The 14939-nt window shown below is 35.3% G+C and overlaps 1 protein-coding gene across 3 annotated transcripts in view; it reads left to right on the top strand.

Moving 5' to 3' along the window:
* The window catches only part of LOC150107965 (hepatocyte growth factor-regulated tyrosine kinase substrate-like), a 261894-nt gene that overhangs the window by 207942 nt on the left and 39013 nt on the right, over window positions 1–14939 (top strand). The gene's annotated exons all lie outside the window — the stretch shown is intronic.

The following is a 14939-nucleotide window of genomic DNA, read 5'->3' as shown; positions in this document are numbered from 1 at the left end:
CGATATGTTCGCAGTTTATAAACTTTTGAATGGGTGTTATAGGGTATCAACTGATGAAAATTTTCGTTATATGGAAGGTGGGGGGGGGAACACGGGACATCCATGGATTTGATATAGTCAAGAAAGGGGATAAGAGCTCAGTTTTTTTCTCGCAGAGAAGTGAACGAGTGGAATAGTTTGCCTTTGGGGGGGGGGGGGGGGTAGTGAGTGCATCTAGTGTGAAAGAATTTAAGGGAAGATATGGCTGGTTTGGGTGATTTATAGCCTCCCTTGATCTGAAACCTCCAGGTAGTCAAAGACTACCTAGAGGTTTCAGATAATGATAATAACAATAATAATAATATGTGAATAAAGGCCAAATCATCAGCATAATCCAACTCAGATATTTTATGATTCGTAAACCACTTTAATCCCTGATTCTTCCCTTTCAGAGTCTTGTTCATCATGGTCAGTTACAAGACTAAATAGGAAGGTGACAGGCAGGATACACTCCTATTTTACTCCAGTTGTTTTAAACCATTCACTATATGCTTTATCAACTTTAACATAAGCCTCACTGTTATCATATAAAGCAGTCTTAATGCTAATAACTTTGTCAGGTATGCCATAACCTCTTACAACTTTCCATAAATTTTGTGTAACAGAAAGTTACACAAAAGTTACTGATTACAGAACAAGTAAACAATTTCTCGAGGACAAACCATTTGACCTGTACAGTTTCTTTCCAAACTTGTCAACCAAGTCCTTTATCTTGTTGAATATAATAATGCAGGGGGACCCTACATGGAATAGACAGTAAGCCGATTTCACTATAATTCTCACACTGTGCAATCTTCTTTCTTAAAAATTGGCACTGTTATACTCCTGGTGAAGTCTTTGAAACTGCCTTCCAATCAAGGAGTTTATCTTCATGTTTAAATGCATTTTCAAATAGAGTTATGTGGGCAAACTTCAAAATGGGGAGATGGACAATGAAACTTATTTGAGCCTATGGTACCCCATAGAAGGTTCTTCTAAGGAAGAAGTGGAGTGATTTTTTGAATCATAAGAATAGGTAGCTGACAAAGAAAATGGAAAAAGTAGTCCTTGTTGAGAATTTTAATGGCAGAATAGGAAATGAATCCCACCAGACATAGGAACATTTTTCTGAAAATTTGGAGAAAAGGGCAAAGCTAATAATAATGGCAAGTATTTACTGCACTTCTGCTCAGGACACAGACTAGTCATTACTAATACCATGTTTCAACATAAAGATGTGCACAAGTTCACATGGAGAGAAGACACAAGAAATAAGAAAAGCCTCATTGACTACGTCATTGATAATAATAATATCAACATGCTGTTTCAGGATACAAGACTGTACAGAGTACTAAGTGACCATTACTTAGTACTAAGCAGAATAAAAATGGAAATCACATTGAAAAAAACAATATGTAAGAAAGTTTTAAAATTAAAAGTTGAGCAGCTTTTATAGGTAAATTGTAGACTCAACTATACAAACATTATTGAAGAAGAAACGAAACAAATTGAAAACAAGAACCAAACCTTGGAGTGTCAGTGGCAAACTCTGAAAAAGATATTGATTCAGCTAGGGAGGTATGTGATAAGTTGTTTGCAAGGATAATAAAATAAGCACACCATTGTGGTCACAAGAGATTAAAGAAGCAATAATGGAAAAGAAGAAAGCATACCAAAAGTTTCTAGCAAATAAGCTGACAGATACCCTAAAAGAATAAGAGAAAAATGTAAGAGAGCTAAGCGATGTATAAAACTAGCTAAACAAAAGTCATGGGAAAACTTTGGTAAAAATATAGAAAATAAATATCAGGAAGATGGAAAAATGTTCTGGGGGCTATTGAAAAATGGAGGAAAGAGTTCTGTAAAAGGAATCAGTGATGATAAAGGTGACATGAAAATTAAAAACTGAAAATAAGGATATCCTAGATCATCATCAACAACCATAGGTCCAATGCCTGTAGATGTCTGCTGCCATCTTGATATGATTCTTCCATTGCATTCTATTTTGTGCAAGATGACTCAGTTTGTGTATAGCGTTTCCGCACCATTTGACGATTCATCGCAATTCTCTGTTTGGTCTTCCTCTTTTGTTCTTTCCTTCAATCATTCCAAACAGCAACATTTTTAGTTTTCTCTCATCATTCATTCTACATATATGGCCAAATAGATGTAGTTTCCTTTTGATTATTTTCTGGATCAGGTTTTCTTTTGGTTGTATTCATCTGTAGATTTCCTCATTGTTCACTTTCTGTATCCAGCTTATTCTGAAGATCTTTCTATAGCATTTCCTCTCAAATGCCAATATCCTCCTTTCAGATTCTCTCACGAGTACCCAGGACTCGCATCCATAGAGCATGCTGCTGAAGATACAGGTTTCTACAATGCACAGTTTGAGTTTGCATCAGCTTGGCTCTTCCATATTTTATCCATGACTTTTAAAATAGTTGTTGCTCTGGCTACTCTAATTTTTCTCTCTTTTTTTGGGGTCCAAGTCATGCGTGATGTGGCATCCAAGATATGTGAAGTGTTCCACATTTTCCAGTTGAAATCTGTCTATTGTAACTGTTCAGTAACTCCTGTTGTTTCGAATATCATTGTTTTAGTTTTTTCAAAGTTGACATTTAGTCCATATCTTTTTCCTTCTCTGTATGGTGTTTGCAATGTCTGTTCCAACCTTGCTGTGTCTTCTTCAATCAGGACGATGTCACCTGCAAAGCAGAGGTAGTTTATTCTCATGCCATTTATTGAAATATCTATAAGCTGCTAATCAGTGTATGTTACGGTAAGTGCTGTATCTAATATCGTCACCTTACAAGCAAAATGCACTAAGTCAAAAATTGCAGGTTTCGAATTTAACTGTTAACTTTTATTTCAAAAAGTTTTTTTTTTTGAACTTTTACTTTTATTTTCAAGTGACGATATGTTCTTTGTATCCCTTGTCTTAGTGTTGTACATTTGTAATAATACCGTGTTTTGCGTATCTTTTTTTTTTTATAGAGTGAATTTTTTTACTGTGTGACAAAATGGGTCCCCAAAAGAAAGCTAGTGAGGGGAACAAAAAACAGAAAAATTTTCTCTATTGAACAGAAGAAAGAAATAATAGCAAAACATCATGAAGTGTGAAAGTTATGCAACTAGCTCGAATATATGAAACAGTCATTTTACAATATCAACCATTTTGGCTAAGAAAGAAGAACTTATGGTAGCTAAGATTGCTAAGGGAACTTCAAGGTTGAATGTCAGAGGACTTCTTTTTGAGCAAATGGAAAATCTATTACTAATTTGGATCAAAGAAAGAGAAATGGCAGGCAATACTACATCTCAAAATGCAATCTGTCAAAAAGCTAAACAGATTTATCAAGATTTGAAAAAGAAGACTTCGGGATCAAGTTCTGAGGTAGATGATGTTTTCAACGGTATCAGAGGTTGGTTTGACAACTTTAAAAAAAGAACAGGAATTCATAGTGTGGTTAGACATGGAGAGGTAGCTAGTGCTGACAAAGCAGCAGCAGATAAATTTGTCAATAGCTTTACAAGAATTATAGAAGAAGGAGAATACCTACCACAACAAGTCTTCAATTGTGATGAGACTTGGTTATTTTGGAAGAAAATGCCCAACAGGAAATTTATCACAAAAGAAGAAAAAACACTTCCTGAGCATAAACCAATGAGTGATAGATAGGTTAACATTGCCTTTAGCAAATGCAAGTGGAGACTGCAAGGTAAAACCAATGTTAATCTACCACTCAGAGAATCCCCGAGAATTCAAAAAAGTTCAATGTCTCTAAATCCAATCTCAGTGTTTTGTGGAAGTCTAACAAAGCCTGGGTCACAAGAATAGAATTTAGAGACTGGATTCGCAAAGTGTTTGGACCAACTGTCAAAGCCTATCTTGAGCAAAACAATCTGCCTCTAAAAGCCATTTTAACCTTGGATAACACACCTGGACATCCAACGGGCATACAAGAAGAGCTACCAGAGGAATTAGATTTTATCAAAGTGATTGTTCTTCCTCCTAAGACTATATCTCTGATTCAACGTATGGATCAGCTGATAATTGCAAATTTTAAAAAACTTTACACAAGGGCACTTTTAGCCAGGTGCTTTGAAATGTGTGAAGCTACCAACAAAACCCTAAGAAAATTTTGGAAGGAAGAATTCAACATTGTCATAGCAATTAGGCTAATTGTAAAGGCTTGGCAAGAAGTAACAATGAAATGTCTCAAAGCAGCATGGAGAAACTGTGTCCTTCCTTTGGTAATGAAGAAACTTCAGATGAAGGACACAAATTGGTAAAGGATATTGTGGCAACTGCTCATGATCTTAACTTGGAAGTAGAGGAAGAAGATGTTGAAGAATTATTGGAGATGCATGATCGAGAACTGACTACTGATGAGCTAAAAGAACTTTTCAAGCAGCAATGTGAAGAAAAGGAAATGGAAATTTCATTTGAAAATGAGGAAGGAGAGAAAGAACAAATTAGGACTGCTGAAATCAAAAATGTTTTGGCAAAGTGGGAGGAAGTTCAAAATGTCGCTATGAAATGGAATCCAAACAAATATGAGGTTATTAGAACTGCAGATCTATTTAATGAAAAGTCCATGCAGTTTTTCAGAAACATGTTAAAAAAGAGACAGAAGCAAACAACTCTAGACATGTGTTTTACAGGTCCATTTGTAAAAAAACTCCAAAGTTAGTCCAATTGTCCTTCTAGTGAAGATTGATAATTAAAAACTGTTTTCATGAACAAATCATTTTATTGATGTTAATTTTTTTGTAGCAAATACATATACTCTATAATAAATAAATGATATTTACCGTATTTTTATGACATTTTAAATGAGTTTTATCTGCCTTTTTAATATGTACTATGGTTATGGGGAGGAGTCGGAACAAATTAATCGATTTTCAATTAAATCTTATGGGGAATTGCACCATGGATAACGACAGTAATCCATTCCAGGATTACCGTTGTTAACCAAGGCACACTGTATATCGTTTTGTTCTTTCTTTGAGCTTTCTCGGCTATTAGTCTTAGTGCGAGTATTTGTTGCACTCTACTTCGATCTTGTCGAAATCCAGCTTGCTCATCTGGAAGATGTGCCTCCATATGCCCATTCAGGCATTCTGTTAATATTTTCATCAGCACTTTGCTAAGATGACTCATTAATGCAATAGTTCTGTAATTGGTGCATTCTAAAGCACTGCCTTTCTTATGAAGAACAACCAAGACCAATTTTTTCCACTCTTTGGGGGCATATCCTGATCTCCATATTTCATTACAGCTGATGTATTTCTTTTACAACTGATTCTCTCCCATATTTTAGCATCTCGCTTATTATGTTGTCATTTCCAGGACTTTTGTTGTTCTTGAGATGTTTTATAGCCTTATTCACCTCATCTTCCAAGATATCATTTTCAAAGATCTCTGCTGGTGGAGAGATTGCTTTTAGTTCTTTGATTACTTCTGTTGCAGTATCATTTAGTTGATTTTTATATAGTTCGCTGCAATATCTTGTCCATCTATGTATGATTTGTGTCTTGTCCATCAATACTTTACCATTTTCATCTTTGACTGCTACTGATCTTGTTTGCTACTTTCTATTGACATTTCTTATAAGTTTGTAGACCTCTCTAGTTTTGTGTTCTCCATAGTACTGTTCAATGTCTTTGCACTGGTCCTCCTAGATATCTGGAGTAATTACTTTTGAAAGACTGTTAAACGAACCAAGCAATGACAGAACCATACTAGAAAATTTTAAAGAGGAATGCAAAGAGGAGTACGTATACTTGAGGTAGAAAAAGTCATCAAAAGAGTGAACTGTGGAAAGGCAGCTAGAGTAGATGATATTCGACCAGAAATGCTTAAGTACGGAGATATAAAAGTTTTGCACTGGCTACACTGCATAATTCAGAGGGCCTGGTCAGAAGGTTAAATTCCTGATGATTGGAGCAGAGCTCTCATAGTACCTGTCTATAAAAAAAGGGAATAAAGCTGAATGTGAGAATTACAGAGGAATTTCTCTACTAAGTGTTCCAGGTAAGATTTATGAAAGCATACTTGAAAAGAGGTTGAGAAAGATTGTAGAAGAACAAGCTAGGTTCAGGCCAAATAGAGGTTTTCAAGATCAGATTTTTACTTTAAGACAAATAGTTGAGAAATCGTGGGAATATGACAAGGATCTGTACTTAATTTTTGTAGGTCTCGAAAAGGCATATGACAAGGAGCCCAGAGAAAAGCTTTTTAAATACTTCAATTATATGGAGTGAATGGAGCATTATACAAAGCAGTACATAGTCTATATTTAAGTTGTCAGTCAGCAGTTAGAATTGAAGGAAATACAAGAAGATGGTTTAATGTAAAATAAGGGGTAAGACTATAAATAAGGAACCTCTGTAGCTCAGTCAGTATAGATGATGTTTTAGATGAAGCTCTTTTGTCAAAAAGACCTGGGGTCGATTCCCATCAGTGACGTGAGGAACCTTTATCTGGTCTCTTTTGACTAAAGGCGAGTTAACCGGTCTCATATGGATATGGAGGGTTTTTTTTCTCCTGATAACTCGGGGTTTTCATCCCTCAAAACAGGTAAACCAGTCCTGTGAACACACACACATAGCTACAGGCATTAATAAAAATAAATAAAAAAAACATACTACAGCAAGGAAGGCAACAGGAAACCACCTTGTTCATAATCATTTCCCTGTGTGTGGATAGCATATAGCTAATCCCACCAGCCATATGGTTGAGGGAATAGAATAGAAGGGGTTAGACAATGATGCACATTATCTTCACTCTTATTCATCATCTATTGGATCACATTATGAAAGAAAGTGGCGTTATGCTTGATATAAGAATTGAAGATATCATACTTAGCTTTTTGCTTTATGATGATGTATTCCAGTGGTTCTCAACCCTATGCCTGTGGAGCTATTTCCATGTGCCCCATGTCAGTTATTAAATAAGAAAAAAATAAAATTAAAACTAAAAAAATATACGTCTTTTCCTAGTAATAATGTTTATTGAAATCATAAAAAATGTTAACCTTTATATTATATTACAAACATTTTGTACCATTTTGTGTGTATGTATGTTTTATGTATTTAGTCTACTGGCAATTGTGCACTTGAGGGATGTTTCACCACTTCACTGGTGTTGTCTGTATGCTTTTAGCATAAATTTTTTATCATGCTTAAAAATTGTCCCAAAATGAGTAATCCAAATAAAAAAACAACGAACCTGTAAATTCAACAACGATCAGGAAGATGACTATTATTTTATCCAGAGAAAAAGAGAAATGTTTTTGCTTATTGTGTGATGGTTTAATTAAGTTATTTAATAAATATTACATGTGTGTTTATCCTATTTTCATAGGTAATTAATTCATTAATTATCATTTGATATGATAAGCAAGTATAAATTTTCATAGAAAAATATTGGTGCCTGCCACTCTCTCTTCCCAGTCTCGAATGTGCCCACAACTACAATCCAGTGATAACTCCTGTTGTACTCCTAAACACATCTAGTACATGTCTCCAGGATTCTCTAACTAAATTGAATAACAGCTGTAACAAATATGGCATGAAAACCAGCAATAAAAAGACCAAAACTATGAAAATAGCAGGAGCATAGAAAATCAGCTGCATTCTGAATGGAGATCCTAAAATATATCAACTATTAGACACAGTTTTTAGTGAAGATGGCAGGTTAAATCTGGAAAGAGACAACAGAATCGAAGCTGGTACAGTGGATAGCTGAATAAATTTATATGGAACTAGGGGGCTCCCCCCCCCCCCCCCCCGTGTTCTGAACTGGTAGGCCGGTTCTCCTTGAATTCTGATACTTGAATTTTGAAGACTCGACACTCAGAGTAGCCCCTGACTTTCAAAACATTTCAAATAACTTGACAAAACACGTTACACAAAAAGGCTTATCTATATATATAGGGTAGATAAGAGAGAAATTAGCCAAAACACTAAACTAGAAGAAGGTGTTTAAACCAGTTTTAAATTATGTATCTGAGAGTTGTCAGAAATAAAGCACTTGATCAAAGACTAGCGACCATGGATATGAGGGTTCTGAGAAAAATTAGGGGAGTGAACTGATGGCTCCAATGGCAGAATCACATTGGAAAGGAACTTGACATTATTAGCATTCAAGAATGTGTCAGCAGAGCTAATCTAAGGTAGTATGGCCACTTAAGGTTAGGGTACCCACAAAAAATCATAGTTTTCAGGTAAAAATACGAAGAAAATTTTAGTCCTAGAAAATTTTTTTTTTTTTCTAACACAGCTTAATATATCCTGAATATATTGAACTAAAATTATAATCATTGATATGTATTTTCATTTTTATTTTTTAAGTTTATTTTTCAAACATGCAAGATTTGTGTATTAATCATTATATGGACAAATTAAATTTCTTAGCTTTAAAGGAACTGATATTTGCTCAATAATTTTAGTTTATATTGTTTAATAGACATGATAGAATAACTGTAGCAAATTTGAACTAAAAAAAATTATTTATTTTATAAAAAAAGTGACAAAAAATTCATAATTTTTTATTAAAAATTTGATTTTTTTTAAAATTAATGTTATTTTTTAAACATTTTTTCCAAGAAAGTTATTACTGACATTGCTCTTTAACCCAAACAATAAATAATATGGCTGCTATTTGATTAATAATTTTTTTTCCAATTCCATTGTACACCCTAACCCTAAATAGATGGGTGAGGAAAGATTAGCAAAATAGGTGTTTGATGCCACGATGGCAGGAAAGAGACCTATAGGAACACCAAGGTCTAGGTGGATTGATGCAGTTAGAAATGCCTTAGAAGCACAAAATGTTAGATATGACAATATTGGAGTTCTCACAAGTAATAGACTGATTTGGAGAAAAATTGTTGATAGAAGATTAATAATAATGTAAACTTAATCATTAGTGCTTTTGTTAAACTTAGGGTTGTCATAGTAACCTGAACATCCCTTTTATTTATTTCATATCCAGACACAAGTGGTACATTAGTAAGTAGTACAACATTATTTACAACAAATTAGGATACATTACAAATGAGAACAGCTTAAATTTGGTAGGTGAATTATGCAGGGACTAATAAGTAAAATATGGGGGGGGGGGGAAGAAAGAAAGAAAGATGTTCAGTTGTTGGAATACCAGTATTATTTTCTGGGTATAGCGCAAGCCATTGTTGAAGTCTTGTCTCTGGAGGGTTTTTAGGTGGTTCAACAGTTGCTAGGAAGCTATATCATGATCTTAGTCTTTGGAGCACTGTGGTCTGGCCAAATAGTGTGTGGTGGTCATCATTCATTTGTCTGCTTCTTTCATCAGCTGAGAATGCAGATCTTCAAATTGAAGTGGTGCAATACCAGCCAAAGTATACAGGTCTCTTAGTGTGTTGGTTTCAGGCATCCTGCAATTAAGCAGCAGCTTTCATTCAATGCTAGGTCAAGTTTTTCAGCATGGCAGGAACTAGACCATACCGAGCAGGCATATTCAGCAGAAGAATAGCATAGGGCCAAGGCAGATGATCTCATTATGCCAGGGTCTGCACCCCGTTTGGAGGAGGTAAGCTTTCTTAGTATATTGTTTTTTTCATTCACTTTAGCCTTTGTTTTTTTCTATGTATGTATGTTTTATATGAAAGAGTGCGATCGAGAGTAACACTGAGGTAGATTGGGTTTCAGGAATGTTCTATATTAGAGTCTTCCCAAGAAATCTGTAGCTTCCTGTTGGCTTCCTTATTGTTAAGGTGGAAAAGGCCAGTCTGGGTTTTTCAAGGGGGGGTGGTTTTTTTTAATTGATTACTGCTATAATATAATATGTGGTTAGACTATTTAAGACAAGTGATAGAGTAGTTTCAATGGACTTGAAATTTTTTGATTGAGTAGCTATGGCAAGGTCATCAGCATAGATAAAATTTATAGTTCCTGGAGAGATGGGGAGATCATTGACATAGATGTTGAAAAAGTAATAGTGATAACACACTTCCCTGAGGGAGGCCATTTTTTTTGGAGATGCCAGTGGCTCTTCCTACACCACAGGTCCACAAAAAAGTGTCTGTTTTCCAGCAGTGATTGGATCAGGAGGACAAGGTGATGGTCTCTAATTATTCTGAATATTTTATTTCTGAGTATGAGATGGTTTATGGCATCGTATGCTGCAGTTAAGACTGCTCCTGTGGCTATAATAAATTTAGTTTAATCCTTTATCCAAGTGTTAGCAAACAAAGTTTGCGCCTGAAGATACTTCAGGACTGAGGCAACTTGTAGCAAAGGTGGACCAAGTTCTCATCACTCCTGTCTCAGTATCTCCCATAATGCAAAACACATCTCCTTGCAGATATGTATAATGCTATGCATTAAGGGAAGGGCCACTACCCAGACCAGTTTCGACCTTTATTGAGGTCTCGTCAGTGGGAGCCAGGCCCAGAAATGGTGATACTAAGGCTGAAGCAATGGAGAGGTCATCTTTACCTATACAAGTTGCAAAAAGGTGTACCACCTTATTATTAAATTACTCTGGATTCAGAGAAAGATGTTGAAAGTTTATTTTCCACTTGGTTAGACTATAATAAATTTAGTTTAATCCTTTATCCAAGTGTTAGCAAACAAAGTTTGCGCCTGAAGATACTTCAGGACTGAGGCAACTTGTAGCAAAGGTGGACCAAGCTCTCATCACTCCTTTCTAAGTATCACACATAATGCAAAACACATCTCCTTGTGGTATGGGCCACTACTCAGACCTGTTTCGACCTTTATTGATGTCTCGTCAGTGGGAGCCAGGCCCAGAAGTGGTGATACTAAGGCCTGTGGCTAATTTTTGCTCATAACCATTTTCTATATATTGAGTGAGGTTGAGAATTTGTGATGTACAGGATTTGCCTGGTTTAAAACCAGCCTTCTCACCAGTAAGATTAATTAAGGGTTGTAGCCTATTCAAAATTAGAGTTTAAAGTGGTTGCTGAGTAGTGATATAGGTCTGTAATTTTTTGCTTTGGTTGGAGTTTTCCCTGTTTGAGATAGGCCACCACTTTAGCATGCTCCCAGATAGTTAGTATCCTTAGGGTTCTGAGGCAAGTGAACATCCCTTGAGGGGGGGGGGGGGTTGATGATGCAAAGCTATAACAGCTTCTGTATTCTTATAAATCTCTCAAACTTTGCATCCTCTGCAAACAACTGTATATTTCCATTTAAGCCCCTTCCAATGTTATTTACATACATTTAAACAACAGTGGCCCCAAAACAGACTCCTGAGGCACACCACTAGTGAGTTTTTTTTTCTGGAATATCACTCCCCCCTCTCCCTGCCATACACAACCTGCTGATACATAGCAGACAGCTAGTCTTATTCAATGCACTAATCTACATTTAATCCTATCTGTTCCACTTAAACTACTAATTTGTCATATAGCAATCTAGCCACAGCCTTTGCAAAATCTAAGTATACTCTATATGCATCTCCCCTTGTCCAACGTATTCACCACCTTGTTATAATAAGTAAGCAGATTGCTAAAATACAATCTTCCTTTAGCAAACCCATGCTGTCAAATTTGAAGCCTTAGTCTTTTCATCACCTTTATGAAACAGAACAATTTTACCATCTTTCTGCTTCTTTGGAAATTGGGCTAATCTAAAACAAGACTCGTTAAAAATGTAAGTTAAAGTTGTTAACTCCCTGAAATGTTCCTTTAAGACATGCAGTGATATTCCATCAAGTCTCTTGGCCTTGTTGACATCGAGTTTACTCAATTCCTCATATACCTCCTGCTCACTCACCTCATATACCTCCTGAAGATTTACTCACTGCTTTCAAGTTCTGCATTATGTTACAAGGATGGAATACTTTAATGAACTGTCCTTTAAACACCTCTACTATATCCTTCTCAGTGTTTATCATTCTACCATTATTGCTAACTGCTAACCAACATCATCCTCCCATAATCATTCTTTCTTCTACTGGCCACATATAGAAAAAACTCCCCAAGATTTCTTTTAGTATCATTTGCTAACTGCTGCTCATACTGCACTTTTGTTATTCTTACTAAGTGAGTCGCCTTCCTTACTCATGGCAATCAAACCTCATATGGTGTAATTGAACTGATATCAAATTGGGAAGTGGAACTAGTCTGTTCATCAAGGATAATTGGATCAATCACAAGACTGAATATTGTTTAAAGGATCAAAAATGCTCGGCCCAATTTTCATGATGGCATCTTATCCTTCAGTTACGTTCTTATTTAGACTTGACTCTATTCGACATCAATATGGATAAAATACATCACTCCTTCATACACTTTGTATCCTTCTTATATTTCAATGTAATATCAATGGTGTTACAATTTTAATATGCAATTCGTATCTATGGTAACTTTGACGTGTATACACATCATGGCCTTTATAATAACTTCTTATAGCATAGTCTTTTGTGATTATTTTCTATAGTTGCATTTTCTGCTTTCTCTGCCATGTTGTTAAACCAGGAGTTTTTATCTGTTTTCAGCTGTGCTTTTATTTGTTTATTAATGTCCCTATATGTTAGTCAAGTGGTTTTAGTATGAAATTGAAAAAATAAAAAGGTAAATTTTTTAAACAAGCATCCGTGCCAAGTAATGCTTTGCTAGCATCCTGAAAGGCAGCATATGCAATAGTAAAGTGTATAAAGCCTAGGGGCATTGTGAAAGAATTACTGAGAAAGTTTGGGAACTCTCGGCCTTAGTCTATTCCCTCTAAATCCTAATACAGATTGACTGGTTTCATGCACAGCTTTCTTAAATCTATTCCACATAGGCGCGCGCGTGCACACACACACACACACACACACACACTTTCTACATCACAATCTTGTAGGTTAACTCTTTTGTAACACCTGAGCAACTCATTTTGGTAAATTCTTTCAGTATGAGCTCTGCTCAATGCTTTAGTGCAGGGGTCAGCAACCGGCAGGCCCATGTGGTCCAAACGTGCATTTTTAGCGGCCCATAAAAAGTTGACCATACCTACATGGCATGTCGCCTGTATGTTAAATTATTTAAATAATACATTTTATAATATGAATAATAAATTAAAAATAATTTTATACCTATACTTCATGATATCAACTCTGTAACTTGGAAATACAAACAAAAGGAAACTTTTGTTGGTATTATTGAAGATTTACAAACGGAAGTTTCAAGAAGATTTGTTGATTTTCATAAAAATAGCATCGAAATGCGATTATTTTTGAATACTTTTAATGTCGACATTGATGACGTACCAAACCAACTACAGATGGAAGTTTTGGAATTACAGCACAATGAAGCATTAAAGAATTTAATCTTTCATTGTGCTGTAATGAGCATTTTCGTTAGAAAATATCCTAAAATTTTATCGATGCTTACCAAAAAAATTTGAAGGATTAATCAGTTTCGCAAAGAAGATGATAGTTGCATTTGGAAGCACATACATTTATGAATAAGCATTTTCTGGCATGAGTTTTAGAAAAAATAAATTTTCTTCTCGACCTGACTGATGAACTTTGCATGCTTTGATTCGAATTTGCAGCTCAGATTGTAAAGTGGATATAGATAATTTGGCAAAGGGGAAAACAATCACAAAAGTCACATTAAGCAGGGAGATACACACATCGTGATGCATAAACTATATTACTTTGTTTTTATGTCATAATAATTTTTCATTGAGTTTCATTTTCATGCTTGTTTCATATCTGGTACTTTAAATATTTCTGTGTTTTTTTTAAATTGATATAATAAAAATTTATAAATTAAGTATTTTTTCACTCACTATTTTCTCTTTATTAAACGCTTGCAGCCCGATTATTAAAAATAAAAGTTGAATATGGCCTGCGAGTCTGAAAAGGTTGCCAATCCCTGCTTTAGTGTTAAAAGGAACAGGGTAGGGCTTAAACTACATTTTCACGGCTTCAATTGCAATGTGCTCTTAACTAGTTAAGAGCACATTGCTCAGTGATCAAGTTCTATCTCTGCACCTCTATATAATTATAGTGTTCTACACAGAACTTGGCCATTTAGTATTAATTAGAACATAATCATGTTCTTGTGGATACCATCAGGTGAGACCTAAGTGTACTTAAATATTCTTATGCTTGAAATAGGTATTGGTTATTCACTCCATTTAGCTTACATAACTGGAGGAGTGTCTCACCATTGTCATTGCAATTACCAATTCCAAATGTTCTATTACTCCTGCCCATTAATTGGAATCAGTGTCAATCTTGGCATTCAGATCTGCTAAATTAATCATTATATCATCTTTCTTAAAACTGCTTAGTATGTTTTTTAGCTTGTTAAAGAAGCAATCTTTCTCATAATTTTATGAATCTCTTGGGACATAGCAACTAATCACATATTCAGAGATTTAATCCCAGTTTTAAATTTGGCAGTTAGGAGTCTTGCATTAATACAGTTATCCATTATGGAGGCAGCGTAAGATGAGTGGTAGTAATAGTTGGTTTCATGGGGAGTACAAAGAGCAAGAGTGGTCACTTGCTTGGTAAGGGTAGTAAAAGGACAGTATGAGCAGCGGTTAGCTAATGAGGCCAAAAGCAATCCTAGGGAGTTATTTCGATACATAGTAGTAGAACTAAAAATGGTTGTGGACAGATGATATTGGTTGTTGTGAATAGTAGAGTGATATCTGCTAAGGAGGATATAGTAGAGATGTTAAATAAGCATTTAACATCTCTACTATATCCTCCTTAGTAGTAGAGATATTAAATAAGCATATCATAAAGGTATTTCATCCTTGTGAAAGTAACACCATGTAGAACTTGAGAGCAGTGGAGAGGAAGGAGGAGCCACTGATGAGTGAGTAGGGTGTGTGTGTGTGAGGAATTGAGTAAAATTGATGGTATATCACTGCATGTCTTGAGAGATTGTTCCAGGGAGTTA

The sequence above is a fragment of the Typopeltis vanoorti genome, chromosome 3 (genome assembly GCF_054136105.1).
Source record: "Typopeltis vanoorti isolate ZY-2024b chromosome 3, IOZ_Tvanoo_1.0, whole genome shotgun sequence".
Lineage (NCBI taxonomy): Eukaryota > Metazoa > Arthropoda > Arachnida > Uropygi > Thelyphonidae > Typopeltis > Typopeltis vanoorti.
This window is presented reverse-complemented; position numbering and strand designations above follow the sequence as displayed.